The following is a 12,597-nucleotide window of genomic DNA, read 5'->3' as shown; positions in this document are numbered from 1 at the left end:
AAACAATAAGAAGATGCACAACAGCTGCTCGCGATGGCTAATTCATCAGCGCTAATTGTGCGAATTTATATTCCGCTATCTTGCCCTCATCTCTCAGCCTCTTATCTCCGCATCCACGCAATCTTTCCTCCTCCGTCATTATTATCTCTTGAATCTCAGAGAAAATCAGACTGTATAAGGGTTTAAAAAAGAAATCAATTTACAGCTTTCCAGCAGGAATAGAGGTAAATGCAAGTCTTGGAATTTAATGAAAATAATTCCTACGGGCGCTCCAGCTTTCGTTGACCTTGGTCGATGCAGTTTTAGGAGAATACTGTACTGCAGGAAGTAGCAGCGTTCTATATATTGGCATCAGAGCGGTGAGATATAAAAGGCGAGTCAAGTCAGACAGACGATGTCGGTCATGGGTTCATCCTGCAGCAAGATAATGGGCCAAAACTCGTAGAAGAAAAAAGAACGAGACAGCGGCTTCAAATGTCGCAGGAGCAGCGCAGTCTCCGGACTTTAACCTCGCAGAGTACGAACTGAACGGAGGGCGAGAGCGGGGCAACTCACAAGAAGAGAAGAGCTCAGTTGTCGGAGCGTCCGTCAAAAGAGTTGGAACCAACTTTCTGAACAAAGTATTTGATCGAAAGAATGCGGCGAGCGTGTTTGACGCAAAGAATGGCACAAAACGTGAAACGGGAGCTCTGATACGTATATGTTAATATACAAATTACAGCGATGAGTGTGTGATCCATCGTTCGTGGACTGCATCAAGGCAGCACAGTGAATCACACGCAGTCAGCACGATCCCAAGAAGAGAAAGAGGACTGCTTGCTACGAAGGGAGAGAGGCTTTGTAAACATAACATTGGGTTTTAAAAAATTCCCCCCCCGGTTTTTTCGCAACTTGTAATGAACTGGAATTATCCTTTTGAACCTTGTCCTGAGTTGGTGTTGTTGTTGCTTGAGGGAAGGGAGAGCGGGCCCTGAATTCCACAGCTCGGGCCCCACGTTACGCCGTCCGGGGACTCAACCTCGCAGCCTCTCCTCCCCGACCTCCAGGGCCGTCCCACATACGGAGAGTCTAGAAAAGACAAGTTTCCTTTGTCTTGACTTTCCTGTGGTTTTCTCCCGCTGAGTGTGTTTGCTCTCACAGTTTTACACACAGTAGGCCATTCACACACACACACACACACACACACACACACACACACACACACCACATCGAGAAAGACAGTTGAAGGTCTGCGCAATATCGTGAGCCCTGACAAACAGTCGCTGTCGTTTTATTGGAGCAAACGAGTATAGCTGTGCTTTAAAAGAAAAAGAAAAAGGCAATGAGGGTTCAAAACAGATGGAGGAATAAATAGATGAATACTTCATTGATCCCGTTCCCGTTCTTGTGCAGGAACAGAAGTCGGACAGGTGCGATGTCTCTCGCTGGGACGAACGTTTGAGTAACTTCATTTCCTCTTTTCCCTCCAATCCAGTTGTGCTCAGTAAGACCGTTCGCCAGCTGCACACGGGCTCCTCCCACTGTTCTCTGCTTTTTCGAAAATATTTTGCATAAAATTTGCGATGGCTCGGCTGCGTTCGGATCAGCGCGTCTCCGTCAAAAGCGCGAACGCCCTCAGCGTGAGCCGAAGAAATGCGAATGTTGTTGCGTCTGTTTGAGTCAAATTGGAATCGGCGATGAGAAGCGATGTTTCCCCGAGGTCAGCCATTACTTTTTGGTCTTTTCCTTTTTGTATTATGTAGTGTTATTTGAAATCATATCACTGGGAGATTGGAAAGCCACACTTTCTGTAACAAAACTCTCTACTGTGCCTGTGTGAAAGTTCTCTCTCTCCAATGAACACGCTCTCACACTGTGCCGCCGCTGCCGACTGCTGATGTGTCACTACTGCACTCGGGTCTCTGTCTGTATCCACACCTCACATCACGTCCCTTCATCACCCGGAAATAGTTGCGAACACATCAGACGATCGAGTTCGACTCTGCGTCTGCCAAGAGAGATGAACTGTTTTCATTCTCGCTCTGTTTCTCCTCTCTCCCTTTGCCCGCGCGCGTCCCCCGCTGCCGCTGCTTCCTGACGATATTCCGAACCATCTTCGTGTTGCATCACCGCTCCATATCTGCGTAAAGGTAAGAAATCTGGTCCCTTTTTTTTTTCTTTTTTTTTTTATGATCACCGCAGCTCTGCAGGATCCATCCATCCTTCGTCTACCGCTTCATCCATTTAAGGGTCGCGGGGGGGCTGGAGCCAATCCCAGCTGACATTGGGCGAGAGGCGGGCTTCACCCTGGACAGGTCGCCAGCCTATCACAGGGCCACATACAGAGACGGACAACCATTCACTCTCACATTCACACCTACGGTCAATTTAGAGTCTTCAATGAACCTGACCCCATTCTGCATGTCTTTGGACTGTGGGAGGAAGCCGGAGAACCCAGAGAGAACCCACGCACACACGGGCGAGAACATGCCAACTCCACACAGAAAGGCCCTGGTTGGTTTGAACCGGGACTCGAACCCAGAACCTTCTTGCTGCGAGGCGAAAGTGCTAACCACTACGCCACCGCGTGAATAAGTCAGCCTTGGTCTTGATCCTTTTCTTGTGAATGTAACTGCTCAGTTAAGTGATTATATTGGGTTTTAGGAAAAATCCACGTGGATCCTCCACGACGGAGTCGCGTCGAAATGTGGTGGAGCGAGATTAGGGTTTCCGGGAATGGAAGACGCACCAGAGAGCCGTGACCGCTCGGCAACGGAGCCGGGGCAACGGGGCCTTTCACTTCCCACAACTTGCTGCGCCGCACTCTACACGATACCCCAGGACAGAGCTGAAAAAAAAATCAATGGCTTTTGGAGGCAGCCGTGTTATTAGGGAGTGAAAAAGAAGAAGAAGAAGAAAAAAAAAAATGAAATGAATTCTGGGAAGGTTTGAAGTTAATCTCCCGAACCCCCCCGAGCTCCTGCGCAGCCATTAGGAATCAGCCATCAGCCTTTTGCCGCCTTTGAAAACAATCAAAGCTGCTCCTCTGCTTGTGTTGCTTGTTGCTTTGGCATTTTTCAAGCTCCAAAAAAACACAAAACGGCGGAGATTAATTTATCAGAAGCGATTATCCCTCTGAGGCGGCTGTTTGAGGCCAAATTAAATGCACGCGCGAATCACGGTTCTCGTCTGAGGCTTTTGATATTAGCTCCCCTTTTTTTTCTGCAAAGATAACGATTTACTAAATGGGAACACCATTCAATTAGAGGAAGAGAAGAGGAAGAAAAAAATCGTTTCCAGCCATGAATTTTGTTTCCAGCCGCGAATGGAACCGCGTGTGAAATGAAGTGGGGACGCTGAAGGAGACAGAAAGCCAAAAGCACCAAAGTGGGAGCAGAGTCTGTGAAGGCTCCAAATCATTCCGATACGCCTTAAAGACAACACGCCGCATCCTGGCTGCGCGGAGGGACAACAGGAAGTCCTGAGCAAAATAACCGAGGCGCTCGAGACCGCGCAAGAGTTCGCCCCTGCACTTCCCATTTTCAACTGCGCCTCTTGCTCCTGCTGGGTCCGGCGCTGTCACGGAAACAAAACAGATTTCGATTAGACAGATGCGGGAATGAGAAGGAGCAGCGTCAACCGGGGATAAAGAGAGAGAGAGAGAGAGAAAAGAGGCAATATGGCATTTCTCTGCGCCCTATCTTTCAAGAGACTGCCTTTGCAATTCACGGACTAATCTCCTCTTTGTTTTCGCTGGCATTATTTCCCCCTCGCGTGCATCGGCCTTCTCTTTTTTTCCTCCCACGGCAGCCGTTTATCTCCAAATTCGGGCGAAATGTAAATAAAACAAACAAACACCGTAAGCTGTTTAAAGTGTGTCTGAGCCGGGGGCTTTGCCGGCGCTGGCCTGTGGCCCATTTTAAGAACAGCTCTTCACGGAGCGGTGTGTAGGTCTTCTGAGGGGTTCGGCTGCTGTGGCTGCTGTCGCTGCTGTGGCTGCTGTCGCCGAGCCACGAGGCTCCCCCCCCTCCCCCCCCGGGGACAGACCGGGGACGGGGAGAAAGAAAGTAAAAACACTTCCTGAAAAGAAATTGTGAGGGAAATGAATCTCCCTTAATCCACGAAGTCTACAGCCGCGGTGGGGCATCGGGCGAGGTGGAATGGTTCCTCGGGAATCCATCAGGGTTTTCCTTGCTTTGGAGTTTCTCAAAATAGAAAATCGCACGGTACAGTTATTGCTCACCGTCGGTGCGTCTTGGGTCGTCAGCTAAAACATCCCGGTCCACACAGACCCAGCACAACACATGAGAAGTGTTACTAAGCAATGGAGCCTGACAGATTGGACTTTTTGGGGATGATGCAGATATCAGGATGGAAAACACTACAGATATATCGGCCATTATATTATTATTTACAAAAAATAAATGGATGCAGTGATTCCTAAGATGCCGTTATCAAACCCTGCGACACAGAAATTGGCCTTGATATTTTACAGTGTAACCGCGAACTCTCGTTCATGTATAAAAGAAAAGAAATCGCAAAAACAACCCAACGTGTGGAACTTGATTTGATTTTTACATAAAATATTAACATGAATGCACACATTTTCTGCATTGTTTTATTCTTAAAGATATCGGCTCATATCGGCAAACATGAACACTGACAGTGAAGGGCTCCTTTCGAGCGATATCATTGGCCAAGCCTATACATCCGTCGGGCTCCATGAAGCACATGGACCGTTAAGTACATGTTAAACGGTCCACTGCGTCCTGGTCTTAATAACATGCACGTGGCTGCATTCTCTTATGAAATATTAATGTTGGTCTGATCAAGGCTCTAAGCTGCGGTTCTTAATTCTAAAGGCTACTATGTAGAGTTTAATGTAAAAATTCCTTTCCTCCGCCTCGACGATTCCAACCAACTGTACACGGGGAGCCGGCCGCCGCGCCGTTCGACCGCGTTCGCTCGATCCACAGAAGCAACGCGAGCGCACCGAGGCCTCACCCAGGCTGCCGCTCCCTCGGCCCTAATGGGGATTTATTTCACGTTCACTAGCTGACAAAGAGAGCGCGGTCAAATTTCAGGCGAGCTTTTGTGTGAGCTTGAGCTGGACCCTAATCTGTAATGAAAGCACCTACACCTGAGTTTCATTAGATGCGCTGTTCCCACAGTGATACAGGCCCCGCTGTTGTTGCTGTTGTTGCTGTTGTTGCTGTTGTTGATGTTGATGCTGTTGTTGATGTTGATGTTGATGTTGTTGTCGTTGTCGTAGCAAGTAAAGTTCTTCGGAAGTTTCAGGAGTTGACTGACAGGTTGACTAAAGCGGCCGGGCGCACATAAAAAATACAGGTGCTGTTCTTTAGTGCGCTGATGGATGTTGCCCAGATGTTTCCTTCCCCCTGCATTGTCCTTCAAAAGCAGTTCCGCAGAGCAGCTGGAACGCGGCGCCATCGCGACGCACAGCGCAACGTCACCGCTGTCGGCGGCTTAAAACTCGCGTTAGGCCCGGAGCGGTCGCCATCTCCTCGCCCGAGGGTGATGCAACACAAAGGGCTGAATGAGCTCCGCACTCCTTCCGCGGCTCCTGGAGTCATTTCTACCGCCTCCCCGATCACCAGCGGACGCTCCGCGGGGGTCATTGATTTGGTGTCGTGCTACAGCGAGTCGCGGGTGTGGACCGCGATGGGAATTAGAGAGCTTCACTGATGGCAAACTCCCTGTTGTCTGCAGCCAAGCCAGGGGAGGAGATAAGTGGCTGTCATCACGAGCCGACACCTCGGCAGTTCCCTCCGAGCAAAAAGTCCAGTCGAGAACGCTCTGTGCCCGTACGCCGATCTCATCGTCGCCAGGCTTCGTTCTCTTCGCTCTACTCCTCGTCTTCGCCGTCCTGTCTCATCTTCCACTGCTCCTCAGGCTCTCCGCCTCTTATTCTCGCTCCTCGCCGTTTCCATTTTCCCCCTTTCCTCAGTCTCACTTTGTGAGGTTTCACACCTGTAGTTCGATTCTCCCTTGCCCCTAGATCCGAGGACGGAATTAAAATCGTGTATTCTGCAACTTTCTTTAATGCGGGGAGGAGAGACGGGCAGATTCACGGCACAGCTGCGGCGGTGCATTAACAGCAGCCACTTCTCATTTCTTTGACAAACCCATTGACCTGTTCCAAAGGCAGATGGAGGCAAAAGGAAGGCAGTAAATTGCAGTGGGATGCCTTTAATTTGCTAGTCTGTTCCCCCTTAGAAAACAGCGTGTGGATCTGATCTGCTGGTACTGACTCACTCATAAAAAAGGGGTGAGAAGAAAGTTTTAGTTTTGACCTGATGGCAACAAACAGCAGAATCCATGAAAGTCCACGAGCAGGTTTGCACCAGAAAAAAAGAAAAGAAAAGGGTTATAATGATAACTAGCGAAGTCCCTGTTGACCCCTGAACTCTTATGAATTCAACCAACACACCCACAGTCCTTATTACCTACTTATGAAAAACTTCAAGTCACCCTTAATTAAATCTGTTGAGGAAAAAACAGGATTTTAAAATTCATTAAATAAGAGAAACTGCTGCCATGATTTATAGGGAATGTTTGGCTTAGGGTCCTGGAGGCAAATTAGAAAATTATACAAAGCATCCCTGAGTAACTGGGCTGCATACATAATAATCATCGAAGCCCACAAATCTCTTTTTCCCGCCTTCACATTTCAATCCACATCGGACGTCTGCTTGTATCGTCGGTGTTTCATATCTCAGCACATTTTCCAGGCGGAGAGTCGAGGGAGGATGACACTTAAACATCTGCGGTGCAGTTTAAACATACACAAGAAAAAAAAATACATGTTTTATCACAAATAAGAAAACTTCAGTTCGATTTTTCTTGCCGAGATTTAGACGAGGGTATTGATTCGCCGCTAACAGTAAAGTCAGCCAGCGCCTCTATCACCCTCAATGAATATGTCAGGATGAAAATGTGTCAAGGCTGTTTATTAGATTTGACCAAGAAATAATTGGGCACAAAGTTTGTTTTCACATACAGTATATTTCACTGATGCAATGTGACATAACAATTAAATCAGGGAGACACGATTTTAGACTCGGTAGCTTTAGTTTATTTCATTCCACTGGGTCTTTATGAAATATATAAAAGCAGTTAACTATCAACAACAGATTTACACATTGCCATCATCTCACATAAATGTGTTGATGTCGGAAGACAGCAGATTGTCCATGAGTACTGACCTCGGGTAGTAGCACGTTGAATAGCTCCAATAGCTCAGTGAGGGGGTTGAATAGAATAATGAAATTCATACTTTTACATCTTCACAACAAGGTTCTCCATTACCAAATCAGGGGCAAAAAATACACCTATGACGCGAAAAATATTGTAAGTAAAATGCAACCTGATTAATTGCATTCACTAATGATTTCATGTAATGCGACCTGCAGACCTGTGGCTTAGAAAATCAGCGTCAAGTGTCCTCCCGAGTTTGCCGTCTCCACTTGGTGCAGTGTTAAGCTGTTCTCTCCCCCGAAGCCCTGCTCATTGCACCCTATTCATGGGATTACTGATAGATGCAGGTGTTTCCATAGCAACCGCAGTGCAGGCAGCGGCGACTGGTTACGGCGGGGGCCTGGTGGCTGCAATGTATGTGTGCGCGCGAATCCGTGTGTGGGTGTGTTCGAGGAGTATAGTCGCGAGAGGGAGACACGGAAGACAAAAACACTCGAGAGTTTGTGTCCATTTTTACAACTGAAAGTAGGTTAACAGCCTCCAGCTCTGAGCGTGTGAGCACACACACATTATAATGCAGTACTCATGGCAAGAAGACCAAGTCATGCAGGATACGTATGCAACGTAGCCCAATAGAAAGCTGCATCCAAGTGGGCCGACACTAGGCTTCAACGTCGCCGGACACAGCGCTGCTGCGTTCAATCCGTTGGCTTTCGCCTGTTGCTGCAGACCGTCATTTCCTTCCACCGTGCGACCAGTGACGACACTGCTCCTCGCCAGGATTATCCTGGAGAGCATGTGGCGCTAATCACCTCAGCGAACGGGCAGGTTGTGTCTGGGAAGGGGGTGCGCTCGCCGAGACAATGCCCTTTCCTCAAGAAAATGCCTGTCGAAGCACACAGGGAATTAGCAAGAGTGGGGGGGTGACATCATCGTTACGGATAGCGGCTTTACATTGTAACGGTTATACAGAAGCTGGCAAAACACCCTGCTGATTATAACTGAGCCGGAGGAATTATTCAGGTCTTTCCCCCATTAGGTCTGTTATTTCGATGATCGGCATTCCCACAGGTCAAACTGGAGAGTCGTAAAAAAAAAAAAAAATGTGGTTACTTCCACTCAGCAGAGGAGTAGCCAGTAATGGTTTTAGGAGCATAAAATTTGGTGTGGATAATATGCTACAGCCTTCACAGCTACCATATCTCAACCCGAACGAAAGATTTATGGTGTTGGAGATTCTGTAGACGGCGCTCTTCACCACCAACGTCAGTACACCACTGAAGGATTTTTTTTGGGGGGGGGGTCAGCATTCCACATGCTCAGAGAGTCCAAGACACTACATCACTTCAGACATTTTGGACGCTATGTGTCTAAAATGTACAAAGCAAGTGCATTTAGTGCATGTCCAAATCCACTTTTGCTAAGTCAGGTGTGCGGTTCCAAACGGACGGCACTTAAGTGTATTGAATAATCATCAGTGTGTGTTTTTGGGGGCGTGACATGCAATAAAGGCGTCAAACTGCCATCTCCCGTTTCCTTTAAAAGCTAAGTGCACGTTGGCAGATTTCTACTGTAAAGGCAGATTTGCCAGTTAAGAATAAAAGGAAAAGTCCCTGTAGAGAAAACGAGTGAGTGTATGTATGTATGTCGACACATGTTATGCACCTGTGTATGTAGGCGCGTATTTCTATCTTGAATATGTGCATGGAAAGAAAAAGTGACATACTGCACCACTTACCTCAGACCGGGTTTCTGTTGGTAAGTCACTCAGCCATTTTTCCTGCTGCCTCAAGATAGCAATGTGCCAATGATGTGTCCGACCACACTTCATTTGAAGAGCAACACAGCCCCTGACCGCTCAGATGGGCTCAAGTGCATTTTGCTATTTTACAAACTTTGGCACCGGATGTTCAAATGACGACTGCGTTGATGTGAAACGAGTAGAGACACTGGAGTCGCACTTGGCGCTGCTTTGTGCCAGGTTTAAGAACGGGGCCATTCTTTCATTCGTCATCCATCTGTGTATTCACATATACTGTAGATAAACTGCATTGGTAAGTCTCTACTCGGAGACAAAGGCAGATGTGGTGGGACAACTGTTACACCTCGCTAAAAACTCTTGTCAAACAAAGACTTGGATAATGACATGCCATAATCCTCTATTATTCCCACAACTGGGAATTTAAGGAGCAGCTCCCGTACCGAGAGTCAAACGTGGGCCGCTTGGGTGAAAACCAGAATCCTACCCTCTAGACCACATGGGAAGGAAGACAGCAGTTGTCCGACATCAGACACTTTCTTTAACCACTATACCACAATTGTTCCCTCAACCCAAACCAGGTAGTGTTAGTTGTTTAAACTTAACCAACCCCAACCATACAGATCAGATCAGATCAGATCAGCAGGCATATCAGGTACTTACAAATTGCCTTTCAGGTCATTTAAGTATATATAAGGACAGGCTCCAGCCCCCAGCGACCCTGCATAGGATAATGTACGGATGGATGGATAACAAGGAAAATCAAGGGGTACTAAAACTTTTATTTTCTTTTTTTCCCCTCATGGTTAATAGTTTCACTGACCCTCCACTCGATGCATCTAATGTCTACAATAGTTATATATATTTCTCTTTGCGAGTCTTTTCACTTTAGGCTCTTGTCATTTAATGTCATCATCTATCAAAATGACTAAGATCATTTGCTGCACCATCTGTTTAAAATAACCCACGAAAGAATCCCAGAATAGCCACAGCTGCCAAGAAATGAGGACGTTGACACAATGTATTTAATCTGTATGACACATTTGGCCCTCACGAGTGACTCGTCGGTTTTGCATTCTGTTGTGTTCATTTCCGAAGGCTGCACTATCAATAACAATGCGGTGCATGTACTGTTATGCGAAATGTGTTTGGGCCACAGCAGGGAAGGCAGATATTTGTATGGCACATTGTGTCCCGCCAGTGAGATGAGTGAGGTGGATTCTACTTGATGTGAGATGGTATCTGCTCCCCACCGGTGGATTTACAGCGGGGACGCTCTCGAAGAGGCGCAGAGATTAGAGATTACCAGCAGATAGGAAGCAGCGATAAGTGAGGCTCCAGTTTTAACTGCCGCCGTAATTCATTGTTAAGGATTTTCGCAGGGTACATGGTTGGATAGAAAACTGACAGTCATCACACTGCGTGTACAGGAGTGTGCAGTAAAGCCTGCGACACATAGAAAACTGTGTAATCGTATTATTTGAACCGGGGGGGAATTGACTGAATTTGAACGATGAAGGCAAAATCCCTCACAGGATGAGGAACCGCATGTCATGAAAGACAAGTTCATGTTGTGAAATTCCTTGATGAAATACCTTCATCAATTCATTTTCTGCCGAGCTCATAAAACAGTGTTATCCAAAAACCCATCATGTTTTTTAAGCATTAAAATGGCTAACCTCCGAACCCTCACCCTACTTATACGTCTTTATTTAGGTCTTTGACTTTGTATTCAATTAAATACCAGAAGAAATGAAAATGTGAAATTTGGTTTTCTGTAGCAGAAAGATACCCCCCCCCCCCCCTTTTTTTTTTACATTGAGCTACCCTTTGGGTCTGGTTTAAATTACATCAGTTGAAATGGCTTTTTAGAAAAAAAAGAATGGCTTTAATGGCCCTATCAAACTCTGCGGACAGAGACGTAGGAATATGAAGGCACCATTAAGGATATCATTAGTGTAAAAGGAGGAAAAAAAAAAGGAAATGGATGATGAATGAACAGAAACCATTTAATGGCAGGTGGTCTGTGTCTCTCTCAAAACTTCATACTGCCCTCTGTGTCCGGTCAGCTCGAATCTCAGAAGAAGTTGGACCAGAAAGATTGTTCAAACACGCAATACCCATGGAATGTGGTTTCTGTTGGCATTCTGGGTAGGTTTGTGCAATAAATCAGAGCGAAGAGGCCGGTGCGCGGAGGCAACGGGGTTAACTGCCTTACTTGCTACAAAAAAGGCAGCGTCTGAAGGCCTGAGCTGCTCAGTTAGCGGACACATTTGGCATCTATTTATCAAATACCCGCTGAGCAGCTTTTCCGTAATGTGAGTGGGTGTTAAAATGGACCAAAAGGAAAAATTCCTCCCACCCTCACCATCAACCGTTGGACGGCAGTTCGTGATGTTTAGCACATTCCAGGAGCCTTTTTTTCTTCTGATGAATAGTTGTAATGGACTTTCATATTCAAGGTATTTTCCCCCCAGTGTGTCTCATTTACGTCAACTTAAATAACTGATATCCCAACATGTCTGACATGTGATACCTGTGGCCAATTAAAGTGAGAGTTTTCTGTCAGTAACGAGTTGAACGGGCGTCCCTCAGGGACATAATGACTTATACTCCTTTCTGAAGCCTCACCGAAAATCTCCTCTGATCTGAACCTGTAAAATCCCTGATCCTTTCATGTTTTCTCAGAACTTTGGGGGTATGTAGGAGGTGTTAGCAGCCAGCTTCATACAAAAAGCAGTGGTAGGTGTTTCTTTTGTTTTTTTTTAATGCCTCTGCATTGGCAACAGCTGTGGCTTTGGGCTTGGGTTTAGCCGCCCGTCCATCCGTTCGTCACATTCTCACGAACACATTATCCCAGGAGCGCCTTGGGGGAATCTCTTCAAATTTGGCACCAGCGTCCATTGGGACTCTTTGGGAAAGCTTTTGGTGAAAAGTAACTCAAAAAAGGGAAAATGTGTCCTGCCCCAGTCCTTGACTGGTTAGAATACCTGAACTGTAGGAGTGTTGACGAAATCACTCACTATTGCTATTATTGTTCGAATATTAGTACTTACTTTTTACTCAGAGACAAAAGTTATTCCAATGAAACCATAACATTTGTTACATGCCAAGCCTGAACTGTCAGTAGTTTCATGTTAAGGTTTTGCCTTACAACAGTAGGTCGTACTGTGACTACCGCTGATTGTGCAAAAAACGCAAACTGGATGCGAAGAGGAAAAGGCTCTAGTGGTGTTTCTTCTCACCTAGCACAGCCATAGGTTATAATAATAAAATCCTCCACAGCTAATATAACAGCTTTCTCCATTTTGCACGCAGTCATTTTCATTAAGACCGTTTTTTAATTAGTCGAAGGGCGTGGATTTGTGCCAAAGCTTACTGGGAGTAAGTCTACTGATCTACAACAACAACAGCTAATGTATTCGGCCTCACCCAGCAGGTCTGTGATTGCATTGAAGTTAATTGACTTCAGACTCTCAAAGTGCCACTTTTATAAATGCTGATGTGATTGAAACCCCACTTCACAAAACTTAGGGGCTAAGATCTTATGGTAATACAATCTTCCAAAAAACCTTTTGGATCCATCGCAGTTTGATTAAACGGCTAAACATTGGAGCTATTCTAGGTTTAAGATGATGACG

General features: G+C 46.3%; 1 protein-coding gene across 16 annotated transcripts in view; it reads left to right on the top strand.

Moving 5' to 3' along the window:
• The window catches only part of ncam1a (neural cell adhesion molecule 1a), a 224,924-nt gene that overhangs the window by 114,861 nt on the left and 97,466 nt on the right, over nt 1-12,597 (top strand). The gene's annotated exons all lie outside the window — the stretch shown is intronic.

Source organism: Scophthalmus maximus, chromosome 2, assembly GCF_022379125.1.
Source record: "Scophthalmus maximus strain ysfricsl-2021 chromosome 2, ASM2237912v1, whole genome shotgun sequence".
NCBI lineage: Eukaryota > Metazoa > Chordata > Actinopteri > Pleuronectiformes > Scophthalmidae > Scophthalmus > Scophthalmus maximus.
The sequence above is the reverse complement of the archived record's forward strand: the minus strand, read 5'-3'. Positions and strand labels throughout refer to the sequence as shown.